At 49.9% G+C, this 13,277-nt stretch overlaps 1 protein-coding gene across 2 annotated transcripts in view; it reads left to right on the top strand.

Annotated features, from left to right (window-relative positions):
* The first annotated feature begins 11,692 nt into the window (after positions 1-11,692).
* PTP4A2 (protein tyrosine phosphatase 4A2) overlaps positions 11,693-13,277 on the top strand; it is a 30,182-nt gene continuing 28,597 nt past the window's right edge. Inside the window, exon 1 of one of the 2 annotated variants that reach the window (XR_006742224.1) lies at positions 11,693-12,306. The gene's annotated coding sequence lies outside the window, so the exon portion shown is untranslated. The remainder of the gene's footprint in view (positions 12,307-13,277) is intronic. The other variant, XM_036446442.2, reaches the window with a different exon arrangement.

Here is a 13,277-nt window from a genome sequence, read left to right on the forward strand (position 1 = left end):
TAATAGTTAGTGAGTTCTTTTATCATTGTCAGGCCCTGCTCTGTGGGGTTTTATCTCTGACATTAAGTGCTCTTATCCCATTTGACATGAGAAAGTCGAGAGTTAGAGAGGTGACATGACTTCCAGAAACTAAAAGAGCTGAGAATGGACTGCCACAAGCCCATGTTATTTTTTTAAACTTATTACTATTTTTTACTTATTGATCTTAGAGAGAGGAAGGAAGAGAGAAACATGGATTTGTTGTTCCACTTATTGAAGCATTTATTGGTTGATTCTAGAATGTGCCCTGATCAGGGGATTGAACTCACAACCGTGGTAGATAGGGGCAATGCTCTAACCAACTGTGCTGTCTGGCCAGGACACAAGCCCATGTTCTTTACCACTGTGCCACACTGCCCACTCAGGATGTCTCCTGGTGACCCAGCAAGGCTGTGGAATTGATGAAGATCCCAGGCAAATGGCTGGAAAACACGGTTGTTAAAAGAACCTTCTCTCCAGTTAGGACTCCTACTGGGAAGTAAGGGACAGGATCCTCTGAGCTTGTTCCGAGGCTCCTGGTTACCTGAGACCCCTTCCATGGCTCCCTCCCTTGAGCTTCTAAACTAAGTGATAAAGGGCCTATTCATCGGGCTGGGTCTGGAAGCTGGCCCTGGCACCAATCAGCCAGTGGTTCGTCCCTCCCTCCCTCCTTGAGCCTGCTTCCCCCGCCCCTCCTTCTGGACTCAACACCTGGTATCTCTTTCTTCTGTCCCCGAGCCCAGGGCGCGTGAGGCCCAGGTAGGTACAGTATCACTTTCTTCCTAAACTGTCCCCAAAGCAGGGACAACTTGGTGTGCTGCCCGCTCCTGCCGTTGGTGCATACTTCCAAGGGTTCCTGCGGAATCCAATCTCCCATAAACACCCAACGAGGAGGAAGTGGGCCAAGCAATGAGCCTGCGATTGCATCAGGGCTGACGCACTCCCATTGCCTTTTCCCCTATCTCAGTCTCCTGACGAGCCCCTTAGGACCGAGCCCAGGCCCTCTCCCCTTCATTCAGCCTCGCAGAGAGTCTAAGGTTGAGGCGAAAAAGTAATATTTACACAGTGCCAACCAGGCGCCATGTAACAATAATTAATATCTGACTCAGGACCCCGTAGGCACTGGATCAGCAGGCTTTCATTCTGTAATAAGAAGCAACTAGCATTTTATTGCACACTGGTGCTATGTGGTTTACATGAGCTATCTCAGCGAATTCCAGCAACACTCTTAAGAGTTAGTATGATTTGATTACCTTTTGACAGGTGAGGAAACTCAGACTCAGAGAGGTTCAAGCTCAGAATTATTTAAGATCCCTCCGTTGGGCATTGGAGAGTCAGGTTTTTGGATCTGGGGTGATTTGCTCTTTGCAGCATTCATTAATGTAATTATTAGCTTTGGTTTGTAGATGGGGAAACTGAGGCGCGGGAAAGGGAATCCATTTGCCTGAAGTCAAAGTGCAAGTCTCAGTTCTTGTCACCTTCAATGTGATGCATTCACGCTGAACTATAGTGGGCTCAAGAGGAAGGAATCATTACTGGAGTTTCCTGAGAATGTCCTCAGTGCAGCGTGGGTTTCACATCATTTCTCCCCTCTCCTATCTCTAGGCATCGATAGAATCAACACTTGCCTCTGGGAAGTCCCTTTTCATATTGGCTTGTGGTGGATCATCTGCTGTCCCAGCCTTCCCTCTACACTGCCAGCTCTCTGAGGGCCAACTCTGGCTCTTCGGTCTTCTGTCAGTACTCACTAGCGCCTGACTCAGAGGAGGGCTTAGGTGAATGAGGAAATGGATTCATTAGGAGCTGGGGTTGGAACCTAAGTCTTTTGGGCTCTGCCAGGGCTATTTCCGCTCCCTCACCTGCTTCAGGGCCCTCTCACCCAGGGAGGCCTAGTTACACAAGCTGAGAAACAAATGGCCCAGGCGGCAGGCAAACTGTTTTTAGAATCCTTCCCTCACCTCCCCTTTGCTTGTTCAGAAGCCAAGGGGAAACATGAAAACGCAAAGGTGCCCCAACCAGTCTCAACCCCCAAGTCAAGGAATGCAAAAGGTGAGGAGTCGCCATGGTAACAGCAGCACCAGGTGTGTTGGTGAATACTCAGTTCCTGCAGCAGGCGGGGAGAGCCTGCCCAGAGCCTGTTTGCTGGCTGCAGGGAACTGCATTTCATTTGTTCCTCTTAATGGGACATTACAGGAGGCTTTGCTTTTCATTGCTTCCATTTTCTTATAAGTGAAAGGAGAGGGAAACGACCACTTTCCTTCCCCTCCAACCCACTCAGAGAAAGGCCAGAAAAACACCCGCCTTCCCATCACAGGCTCTGTTGCCGCTGGTCACGAAACCCCATCATCGCTGAAATCACTCCTCTGTTTTAAAGGTCTGTGAAAACGGCACCAAATTGATTTTTCCCATATCACCTCTATCTGTTATTTCTGTGGTTTCTCTCTTTCGCTGCTGCATTTCCCAGGGGGCAGGAGAACAAGTCTATATGGAAACTTGAGGTACTCTTATGTGGTTTGGGAACCAAAAAAATAAAAGTATTTGAGAGGATAGTAAGTTGTTTTCTTTCTTCTACTTATACAGACACACACATATCTATTTTATTTTTTTGGTTAATCCTCACCAGAGGATATCTTTCCATTGATTTTTTAGAGAGAGCGAAAGGGAAGAGAAGAGAGACACACACACACACATCAATGTGAGAGAGACACATATTGGTTACCTTCCACATGCACCCAGACCAAGGTCAGGATTGAGCCTGCAACCAAGGTACATGCCCTTGATCACAGCATGTGCCCTTGACAGAAATCAATCCTGGGACACTTCAGTCTGAAGGTTGACACTCTATCCATTGAGCCAAACTGGCTAGAGTCATACATATTTATTTTTACCCCAAGGTCTGTTGAAAAGGATTTGGCTCACAGATTCCAAACTCAATTTAGCTTCAGCCTTAATCACTTTTTAAAAAACAAGTTTTGTATTCATTTTTAGAGAGAGAGGAATAGAGAAATAGAAACATGGATGAAAGAGGAACATGCCTCCTACATGCACTCCTGCTGGAGGGATCCAGCCCACAATCCTGGCATGTGCCCTGGCAGGGAATTGAACTGGATACCGCTTGGATCAATGCTCAACCAATGAGTCACACAGGCCAGGGTGTCTTAATCATTTTTGAGCAAAGGATCTTATGGCCATACGGATGGGAAGAACTTTAGAAGCTAGCTGGCTCAGAGGTCCTCTGACTTTTAGACACCATCAGCAGTCAAAACTTCAAAAAATGCATAAGGGGCACTGAGATATAGTTGTCAGCTTTTAGTTTGGCCAAACAACATCATGAAAGAAAACAACTATCATGTTGCAACCACTGCTTCATAAAAGGAAGGATATTTTAATACCAAAGAAAGTAAGAAGGGTATACTCTCAAAATGAAAGACTGTCCCTTAAACGGAATAAACTAGTCTATGAAAAGTCACCTCTGCATCCTTACTCTTCTCCTTTCCCCAGTCTGTGGGTGAACATTTGAGAACCACTGGTTTGGTTTCCTGTTCTTACCAGTATTTCTTGGGGATGGTGTCTTGGCCTCTGCTTAGATACCTCTGATGGCCGGGGTGCTCACTAGTTATCTCTTTGGATAACTCAGACTGTTGCTTCTTTTTCATTGCCCCTTTCTTGCCTGCTCCCTCCTTCAGGCTGGTTAATGTCCTTTTCTCTGCTTTCTTATCTCCCTCCGGTGATCATTTTTTAGTGCTTATCTCACAATGTTGTCATTGTCAGGTAACACATTCATCAACAATTAGACTCTCAGCTTCTCGAGGGCAGGGTCTACATCTTTGCACTGTTGGATTCTCAGGCTTCATCACATGGCAGAAGCTCACCAATAACTGTTGACTGAAGGAATGGACTTCTACCCACCAGTCTAATAATATTGTGAAATAACTGTCCCAATAATCATGAAAATAACTAACATATACTTAATGTGTACTAAATTCTAGGCACTTTACATGCGATTTTGATCAGGAATGGGCTTTACGTCAGGCTGTTTAGAATAGTATGCAAATGATAATTTATGAAGCATGTTATTTATTTATTTATTTTTTATTAAAAAAAAGCAGTGGGTTATGGGTAGAGCCGAATCTTGAATGCACCCAAGCCTCCGCCTCCGTGCATCTCTGTGGCGGCAGGGAAAAAGTGAAGCATGTTATTTTAAAAGGAACAGTTTATCTGGGGACTTATCCTACAGAACTCCCCTAAAAGAGTTCCATCATGTATATGCAAATATGTCTACTGCAGTATAGTATTGCTTATAATAGCAAAATATGAAACAATCCAAATATCTATCACTACAGAACCTATTAAATAAATTATAGTTCAGCCAATCTATGTAGGCAGCCTTTAAAAGAATAAGGTAGCTCTGGTAGGTGGTTCAGTTGGTTGGAGCCCTTGAGTGTGGCTCTTCCACAAAATACCACATGCGGGCATGCATGTACAATGAGATTGGAACTTCGTGGCCCATGCGCAGAAGTTGGTTTTCGGCTCTCAAAAGAAATTTCAACTGTTGTACTGTTGATTAGTGAGTTTGCCAACCACTGGGTTAGAGCATCTTTCCAATATGCTAAGGTTGTGGATTTGATCCCTAGTTAGGGCACATACACGAATGAACCAATGGTTCTAGCTGGTTTGGCTCAGGGGATAGAGGGTCCCAGGTTCATTTCTGGTCAAGACAACATACCTTGGTTGCAGACTCCATCCTTGCAGGAAGTGACCAATCAATGATTCTCTCTCATCATTGATGTTTCTATATCTCTCTCCCTCTTCTTTCCTCTCTGGAATCAATATCTATCTACCTACCTATCTATCTAAAAGCATAAGCAACTGAATGACCAGAACGACTGGAACAACCGGCCACTATGATGTGCACTGACCACCAGGGGGCAGACGCTCAATGCAGAAGCTGCCCCTTGGTGGTCAGTGCTCTCCCACAGTGGGAGAGCAGCTCAGCTGAGACCCATCCTGGCGGCCTACCAGCCTGGCAGCAGCCACTAACTCCCTCAGTATCCCTGCAGGTTCAATGGCCAGAGAATGGGCCAGGCACAGAGGGATCCCAACAGCCACCAGCCTCCTGGAAGTTGGCCTTGGGCACTGTGGCTGCTTCCCCTCCCTGGACATACCGCAAGGAAGAAACAATATAAGAGTGGCCACCAGGTGGCTCCTAACAACCTGCTCGAATGTCAGCAGGTGGATCTGAATCCTGCCTGGAGGCTGATTGAGTGTAGGCCCGCCCCCACCCATGCATGAATTTGTGCACTGGGTCTCTAGGATATATATAAAAGGAATCAACCAATAAATGCATAAATAGTGAACAACATATTGATATTTCTCTCAAATCAATCAATAAAAAACTCATTTTTTAATAGATTAAACTATAATTTACATAACATAAAATGCACACACCATTTTTTAAGGCTGGGAGCAGGGGAAATTTTTAAAACACAACTAGAAGGAAAGCCTTCTGACATTGAAGCTAATCTAATCTTTTGTCCCTCTGCCTGCCTTCTGTTCCCTTCCCACAGTGGATTTCCCCTCCCCCCTTCTCAATAGCTCTGCCTGGAAAACTCTTTTGCTTTATCTGGTCCTATAAAAGGAGGGGTTGCACTAACTGACTTCTCAAGTTCTTTTAGACATTACTGATAAGTTGGGTAAGTTCATAGTCCTTCTGCTCTTCTTCCTACCAAATTCGTTTTGGGGGAGGATCTGATCATCTCATTCTCACTACAAAAAAATGACTGTTGAGGCCCAGTTTTATTTTTTCTCTCTCGTGATGTTTGCATTTGAACAAAAGATGAAATATTTTTTGTCTTTAAACCAAGAAAGAAACCTTCAACTTCAGTTTTATATGCACACGAAGCTGAGGACTTTTTTTGGGGGGCAGGGCAACCTTTTCAGTATCCTTGAAAAACATAGCAGTAGGCAAGTTAGGATCATTGGTGTGGAGATGGTTGAGGTTCTATTAGGTAACATGGAACCCACTGTGGAGGAAAAGTCAAGATTCTGGCCATAGCACCTGCCAGAATTAAGACAACTGTGCACCTGCCAGGGAAGGAGTGCTCTCAGTTTCACAATGTGACCTTGATTGCCCCATTTAGCCTGGTGCTTTGAAGTCTCAGTGTGTAGAAACATTATCACAGGCAGAGAGCATATATTAAACATTTATACACAAACAGATCATCTAAGTCACTCTGAGACAGGTTGCCACAATGAAAAGAGCTTAGACTGTTAAGCTAACAACATCCAGGATGTAGGTAGATTGTAACCACATTCTCATTTGAGAAGTAGCAGGGCACAGTGGTTGAGGCTGCGAGTGTGTTTGGGGGGGGGGGGGGTAAGGAAATGGTCCTGGATAAATGCTCCCTGAGATCAAATCCTGCCTCTATCATCTTACTATTTGAGTGACCTTGGTCAAGTTCGCTTAACTGGCTCTCATTTGTCTTCCCATTAGAAAAACGAGGATAATAATTTCCACCTCCTAGGATTATTGTGAACATTATGTTAGTTAATACACATATAGTGCTTAGAACAGAGCTTGGCACGTAGTAAAATGTTAGCTGCAAACATCACTACCTCCTAATCTAGAGGTGTCGAACTCAATCAGAGAAGGAGCCAAAATCTAAAATCCAGCCTAAATCGCGGGCCGAATGGTTTACTGAACAGTCATAAACTGTCATTGTGATGGAAACGCAGTGGAGTGCAGTGATGACAGCGCGGTGCGGGCCACATTGCAAGGCCTGGCAGGACGGATTTGGCCCGCGGGCCTTGTGTTTGACACAAGTGTCCTAATCCCTTCATTGTGTAGGGAGATTTTCTGCTTCACTTCCAAAGGCTTTTGTTTCCGTTGTTAGTAAATTATCTGATATTTTCCAACTTCCAGATGGGGAAACTAAGTCTGGAGGTCCCTCACCAAGCTGTGCACTGAGCTCAGGAGGCAGCCTAGCGCCAGACAAGGAGTTTGCTGCTAATTCTCAGTGCCTCCTAGAGCGGATCCCGCACTCTCCAGCCTCAGCTGCCTTATCGGTAGAGGTAAGACAGGAAGCTGAGCCAGGTTTCTCAACTTTTCCCCTTCCCTCGCTCCCAGTTCCTGAGGTCGTTTCCTTTCTGGATTTCTGGCTGACATCCAGTCGCACCTGACGGAGGTGGAGATGGGATCCCAGTAGCCGATTGGCCGCGGGAAGCATCTCAAAAGAGGTCGCGGCCTTCCCAGAGCACTCAGGCCCTTCGGAGGTGCAGCCGCAGCTTTCCAGCTCCATCCGCACCCGGAGAGGGAACTCTCCGCCCGCGGCCCCACCCCGGAGCGAGCGAGCGCGGAGTCTCCCGGAATTCCAGCTCCTTTCCATCCCCCGCCGGGCTCCCCACCAATTTCGTGCTGGGAGGTTGCTAGGAGCTAACTGCCAGGGTGTGTGCGCGACTCCCAGGGGTTCCCCGCAGAAGCTGATTGGCGAGGGGGGCTTCCTGCAGCTGGCGGCAACCGACGCCCGGCCCCCTCCGCCTCCACCCGGGGAGAGAGGGCTGTAAAATTCCGGAAGAGAGATTAGAGGCAGGGGATGGGTGGGGCGGTGAATCAGAACATTCCTTCCTCCTTGCCTCCTCCTCTCTGGCTATCACTATCACGTTGGGAGGGTTGGGTCCGTTCAGGGCCTTCTCCTGACCACTCCGCTGGCACGGTCCCGGGAAAGCTAAGTAGCTAGCACTGGGCGGGACCCTCGTAGGGGTCTTCCGAGCTCAGCTGAACTTTGTAGAATCTGGATCCCCTATTTTGCAGCTCATGACCCCATTTGGTTTCGGATTGGGGAATTTTGGGTCGTTGCTTCCAACTGGCTCTTTTCCTTGAGAGTGGATCCCACATATCTGAGCAAGCCCCTCCTGGGAGGTAAGGTCTGTGCTGGGTCAGTCAATCTTATCTGCCTAAAACTTTGCAATGTAGGCATGCCCTGTCTCAAGTTGGAGGCAAGGAATCTGAAAGATGAGAGATGTGAGGTAACTTGCCCAAGGTCACACAGTAGCAGAAATCCCTTCATTTCCCACCGTGGCCTCCTTTACTGTAGCACACTGAAAAACAACACTAACCAGGGGTAGGGAAGTGACATGTATGGACCCCCTCCCACGGTGCTAGGTACTTTAAATATATTGTCTTTAATTACTTAGTCCCCCCCCCCCCCAACATCCCCCTGAGATAGATGTGATCACCTTGCCCATATTACACAAGAGGAAACTTTAGAAGCCTGGAATGTAAGGGGCAGACCTGGAATTCCTGTACAGTCGCAGTACAAACCAAGTTAATGTTTGTCTAGTGCTTGACAGTTTATAAAGCACTGTGAAGACCTTCATCTTAGAGCAGTCCTGTTTCACAGATGAGAATAGAGGTTCAATCACGAAGTGAAGCAATCTGTTTGTCCAAGGTCACAAAACTAAAAGTAGCAGAGCCTACAATTTTGAAATAAACTCTATACTGCTAATAGCAAAACTCGTCCCATGTATTTATTTGACAATGCCAGATACCGTTCTAATAATTGTATTAATAGTTAACACTTATTGAACATTTACTCTGTCCAGTATAGTGCTGAGTTACACACTCAAAACTGCATGATGAGCTAAGTTGTGTTACCTTTTTCAGTTTACAGATGGGGAAATTAAGACTGGATTGCCAAAACCGGTTTGGCTCAGTGGATAGAGCACATGTGTCAAACACAAGGCCCTCGGGCCAAATCCGTCCCGCCAGGCCTTGCAATGTGGCCTGCACCGCGCTGTCATCACTGCACTCCGCTGCATTTCCATCACAATGACAGTTTATGACTGTTCAGTAAACCATTCGGCCCGCGATTTAGGCTGGATTTTAGATTTTGGCCCCTTCTCTGATTGAGTTCGACACCCCTAGAGAGCGTCAGCCTGCGGACTGAAAGGTCCTAGGTTCCATTCTGGTCAAGGGCATGTACCTCAGTTTGGTTGCGGGCACATCCCCAGTAGGGGTGTGCAGAAGGCAGCTGATCGATGTCTCTCTCTCATCGATGTTTCTAACTCTCTATCCCTCTACTTTCCTCTCTGTAAAAAATCAATACAAAAAAAAAATATATATATATATATATATATAAAAGACTGGATTAAGTAACTTCCCAAGGTTACCCAGCAAATAAATGGCAATGCCAGGAGGCCAGATGAAACAGTCTGGAGCCCCAGGGTATGAACCAGGGAGCTGGGTTGTGTCCCCACTTCTGCATCAAACCACTTCCCCCAGGATTTTGGTTTCTTTGTCACACCACCATCACTTCTTTCTCTAACTCCTGTGTGCGGCAGGCCCACACAGCTCCTGCCTTAAAGAGCTAAGGCTCTGCTCTATAAAACCAGTCAGGAATACCACCAGTTTGCCTCACATGGGAAGATTGATAAGCTAATGCACATGTGTCAAACACAAGGCCCGCTGGCCAAATCCGTCCCGCCAGGCCTTGCAATGTGGCCCGCACCGTGCTGTCATCACTGCACTCCGCTGCGTTTCCATCACAATGACAGTTTATGACTGTTCAGTAAACCATTCGGCCCGAGATTTAGGCTGGATTTTAGATTTTGGCCCCTTCTCTGATTGAGTTCGACACCCCTAAGCTAATGGCACTTGGAATGCTTCAGCAAAGGCAGTAGATAAGCTCAGGGCACTTATTACGTATAAAACTCACTACTAAGAGTAGTTCACGCTGTAACTAGGCACCTGTTGCCCAACTCCAGATCTGTTTGTGGTGTGCAGTCTTCCTCGGAGACCATTTGGTCATTCATGGTGTGGGGAGTTGGTGATGCCATGATCTCAGGCCTTTTGCTGTCAGAGGAGGGTATTTTCAACATCTCAAAAGGGATTCCAGGTGAATCTGAGGGGCACCAGTGATTGACTGGAGTCAGAGACGAACATCATGTTTATTTGAGCTTTAGAGGAAGACGGCTGGGCTGAATGAATCCTGCTTCTGTCACTTCACTTCTCCGAGTCTCAATCCCTTTTAAAATGAGGATAATAATACCTTTTTCATAGGGTTATTTTGAAGCATACACTGGATAATATATTTTAAAACATCTCACCCATGGCTTAGAATAGGGCAGATGCTTCGTAAATGGTGGCCATTATCGTAGCCATTATTGTTGCCCTTATGTTATTATATTATTTACTGACATTTTAGGGCCAGGCTGACAGCTTAGTTGGACTAGTCATCCGTCAGTCATTAGTTCAACAGTCTACCAGACTGTGCCAAGTAGGTCAGTTTAAGTAGGGGAGAATCAGGAAAATAGGCATTTATAAATGCTATGATAGGAGATTGCATAAGGTGTTTTGAGATTTTAGCGGAAGGATGAATAATAACCAAGAGAGTCAGCAAAAAATTTTTGCAGAGGAGATAGTTGTCTGTTTCAAGTCTGTGCTTGGAGGAAGTGGAAAATGATGCCTGCTGGAGGCAGGTAGAGTGCACACGGCAGCTGAGCCCGAGCTCCTCACCCAAGGGCGGCGAATCTGATCTTCAGTCCCTCTTGCTTCAAGGCCTCTCTACTCCCACACAGCCCTGCCAGCCAGCCTTGCCCTGGAATACCCCCTCCTGGGCCACCTGCTGGTGGTGAACACCCCGGTCCTGTGCTGTGGCTTGATGTGGCTGAGTCATAAGACCTTTCTTTTCACTGCTAAGCTGAATGGAAGCCTTCTGGTCAGAAGCAATGCCCCCACCTTGTGTGGGAGGCCTCAGGATGACTACTGACCCGTGTTTCTCCCCCACCCCCCCAGGGCCAGGTGAAGAGGTGTGCGCTGGAAACCGGAGGAGGGGAGAGGCAGGGACAGCAGTCCCTTCTACATTGGTGCTAGTTCTGGGAAGGGGAGACTTCCCAGGTGGAAAGGAAGGACAGAGCAGCCCCTTCCCCGCAAAGCTTATGAGTGAGCCTCCTCTCTTCGTCCCAACCAACCAGCTTCCATGCCTCTTTCTGGCTGCCACCTGGCAGGAGCCCAGAACCCAGTCTCTCAACTCACCGGTGACCACATTTTCCATAGTCTGACAAAGAATTAAATAATTTCTGGCCGCCTTTCACATGCAGGAGAGAATGGTTTAATCTCGAGGGTAATCAATCCCCATCGTTACAGGGGACATTAGGTTAGAAACCTTGAAATTCTGGATCTCCTCTTTATCAAGCATCTCCCCCCTCCCCCCATAGTTACATCGTTGATATGTGGAAAGAGCCCCGCGAGGTAGCTGATAACGATTTCTATTTAATGTTTGAGAATACTCAGAAGTAACTTGCCCACGATGCCACATCCCGGAAGTTTGAACTTTGGCCCGTCAGGGAGGGCTCTTAGGTCTGGGTGTGCTTGGCGGCAGGGCTGTGGGGGGAGGCGCGGAAACATCCTTTGCAATTGTAGACGCACACGCCATGTATGTGGGGCCTCGAGGAAGGGCAGCCAAGAACTGAGCTGTCCGGGAGTTGGAAATCCCCAAGCAAAGGGCTCGGTCGCTGCCTCACCCCAGAAGGATCCGGCCGCAGCCCCGCCGCCCGGGACGCAGGAAAAAGCCCTTCGACCTTGCAGGTCACCCGGCGGCCTTCGGCCTTCTCTCCGGCCCAGGTGCGGAAGGGCGGGCCGGGGCGTGGGCGGTCGGCTCGCTCGGCCTCCTCCCACGCTCCCCCGGGTCACATGGAAGCGCTTCCGCAGCCAGCGGAGCAGAGCGGAACGAAGGCCGAGAAGCCGCGGGCGAGGCGCCGAGGGCAGTGGGTTAGCGCCCGGCGGGGGCAGTGGGCGGGCCCAGCCGCCCCGCGCCGGCCGGCCAGCCAATCAGCGGGCGCGGTGGGCGGGCCGCCGGGCCCGCGCCGCGCCCCGCAGCGCCCCCTGAGGGGCGGCGGCGGGAGCTGGTTCCGGCTGCGCGCGCAGCGGTGGTGGCGGAGGCGCGATCGTGGGGCTGTAACCGTCGTCCGTCCGGTAGCGGCTGGAGCGGCAGCGGCGGCCGGGCACGGCACCAGGCGACGCCACAGCGTAGCGGCGGCAGCGGGGGCAGCGGCGGCAGCAGGAGACGCAGCGGCGGCCGCAGCAGCAGCAGCAAGACGGACTCGTGGACACGCGCCGCCGCCGCCGCCGCCGCCGGGCCGGGCCGGGTGTCGCGCGCCGAGGCTGGGGGGGAGTCGTCGCCGCCGCCACCGCTACCGCCGCCGCCGCCGCCGCCGAGGTGACTGAGGAGAGAGGCGCCTCCTCGCTCCCGCCTCCGCCGGACGTCAATGCCCAGGCCCCAGCTCGCCAGCGTGAGTGCGCCGCTGCCGGGCGGCCCCCGCGCCGGCCCCCGGGGCCTCGGGGAGGGGAGGGCGGGAGGCGCCGCAGCCATTAGCGCAGGCCCGAGACACGTCCCCGGAAGGAGGGCGGCCGGGCGGGGGAGCGCGGCCGGGAAGCGTGGAGAGGGAGGGTGGGTGCGGAAGGCGGGGGAATGGTGTGTGTAAGAATGCGGGGCGTGTGGGCGGGGGGAGTGTGCGTGCGCGGAGGGGCTGAGGGTGCATGCGGGGGTGCGGGAGGGGAGGCCGGGGTGCCCGGGTGGGAGGGAGGGAGAGTGGGGTGTGTGTACAGGAGGGTGTGCGGGCGGTGGTGTCTGCGTGGACGGTGTGGGGAGAACATGAGTGTCGGAGGAGAGTGACTTGGGGGGCAGCGTGCGGGGACCAGTGAGTGTGGGAGAAGGGAGTGCAGCGTGAGGGGTTGGGGAGAAGGTGAGTGTGGGGAGGGTGTGCTGCGGCCGTCCAGAGGGAGTGTGAGCAGCACCCCGAGGCTCGACCCGGTGGAGGTGTAAGGCGACCGTGAGTCCTGGTGTTCCGAGTTAGGGAGTTCTTTCCAGGAGCGTCTTGTCCCTGGCTTCTTGGGTTCAAGGGTGAGGAAAAGTGTATTCCAGTGGCACTGTCATTTTCTAGTTCTGGGATTTTTGAAAAGAGTGTGCCTTTTCCCCTCCCCTTTTCATGCCATCTACCATAAATTTCTAAATTTGTCAAGGATGTGGTTGTCATCCCATTTTAGTCCGGGGATGTGAGAGCTAACTAAAACTTGTCCATTGCCCAGGATCCTAGGCTTCTGCCTTTATTCAGCAGCAGAGACTCTTGTAAAATATTGTTAGCTTTTCAGGGGAGGTGAAAGGTATTTTATTTTTAGGTAAATTTGAAGTCATATTTTTTAGATTGTGGCTCTTTCCTAATCTTCTGGAGAAGAGCTCTTAGGAAATAATGCTGCTGCTGCT

This window comes from Pipistrellus kuhlii, unplaced genomic scaffold (genome assembly GCF_014108245.1).
Source record: "Pipistrellus kuhlii isolate mPipKuh1 unplaced genomic scaffold, mPipKuh1.p scaffold_m20_p_2, whole genome shotgun sequence".
Taxonomy (NCBI): domain Eukaryota; kingdom Metazoa; phylum Chordata; class Mammalia; order Chiroptera; family Vespertilionidae; genus Pipistrellus; species Pipistrellus kuhlii.